This window comes from Schistocerca americana, chromosome 6, assembly GCF_021461395.2.
Source record: "Schistocerca americana isolate TAMUIC-IGC-003095 chromosome 6, iqSchAmer2.1, whole genome shotgun sequence".
Classification (NCBI taxonomy): Eukaryota; Metazoa; Arthropoda; class Insecta; order Orthoptera; family Acrididae; genus Schistocerca; species Schistocerca americana.
Window position 1 is genome coordinate 247,096,838 of NC_060124.1, and position 1,345 is coordinate 247,098,182.

Genomic DNA, 1,345 nt, shown 5'->3' on the forward strand with positions numbered 1-1,345 from the left:
TGGAAGAGGGTGCTTTGTACCGATATGTACGGCAGAGGATGATTCGTATAAATTTTCTGTTGCGTAGGTTGCTTCGTACCAATGTTAATAAGCAAAGGAAGCTTGGTACTAAGGTGGTATGGAGGAGGGTCTTTCCTACCAGTGTTGTGAGGTCGAGGATGCTTCATACCAATTAGTGATGGGCAAAACTGCGATTTTCCGATATCAGTGATTTCTGTGAATGCTACTTTTCAGTATCTGTTATTCTTAACTGTGATTTGTCGCAGTTAAGGAATCCAGCTCTTGTATCCCTCCGCACTCTACCACTGCGATTTCTGCTACTTCTGCGATTTCTGCGATTTCTGCTACTTCTGCGATTTCTGCTACTTCTGCGATTTCTGTGACTTCTGCGATTTCTGCGACTTCTGCGATTTCTGCGACTTCTGCGATTTCTGCGACTTCTGCGATTTCTGCTACTTCTGCGACTTATCTCCGAATGAAAAAGTTACATGTGTTCACACAGAGAATTGCATCTCAAGAAAACTGACATTAGTAAGTGTGTTTTACAATTGTTCTTCCGTTGGCTTTACTTTTGTATTAAAGAAACAATTGTGAAAATATTTATAGTGTAATTAATATGTTAGTAGCCAAACAGTACCGTAATAGTTCGTGTTTAGAAAAAAGAACTCTAACGTATTGTTATGTTCACAGGTACCCGAACTACATTTCAGTCACTCAGTAAAGCGATAATTCGAAATATTATCGTCAACAGCCACTGCGTCTTTAGACTGTCTTCGTCAGACGAGAGGTTAGTTTCTAAGATTTCGATGAACTTAATTACTTAAATGAGATCGTTCTTGCAAATGTGAAACGTCCCCCATTGAATGGCTTTCATGACAGCAAATATTAGTAATACTACTCTGTCAATTACATTGCTTGTAATTAGTGACAGCAAAAATGTTTAATAATCCTTTTAATTTTGCAGACGCAGTTCCAACCCCGATTACTGGTTTCTGTACGTATCTATCCACTTCAAGGCTCTTGGGAGAGAATCGTGAATATTCAAGTCAGCTCTTAGAGGATTTGCAGTTTAAAAGTGCCATAATTATGAAATAAGTGTGCATAATGAGTGATTGAACTGTGTATAATTTGAAGTTCTTATGCGATTTTAAAGGAATGATAAATATTAAATACAGTGAGTGAATAAATAAAATATTTTCCACGTGTTAAGCAGTCCTATACCCAAAAATTTTCCACCATTTAATTACTGGTAAAGACTTGTTGGAGAGTGTGACATGCCGCCGCCCCCCATCCCCCTTTCCACAGAAGCTTGGTGTGACACTGACCTGGAATATAGCCCAAGGTC

The 1,345-nt window shown here is 38.7% G+C and overlaps 1 long non-coding RNA gene across 1 annotated transcript; it reads left to right on the top strand.

The window, feature by feature from the left end:
- Positions 1-422: 422 nt before the first annotated feature.
- Positions 423-1,103, top strand: LOC124619332. Its single transcript, XR_006980071.1, has 3 exons — positions 423-531; positions 691-787; positions 965-1,103. It is a non-coding gene; the product is annotated as an uncharacterized LOC124619332 (long non-coding RNA).
- The last annotated feature ends 242 nt before the right edge of the window (positions 1,104-1,345 follow it).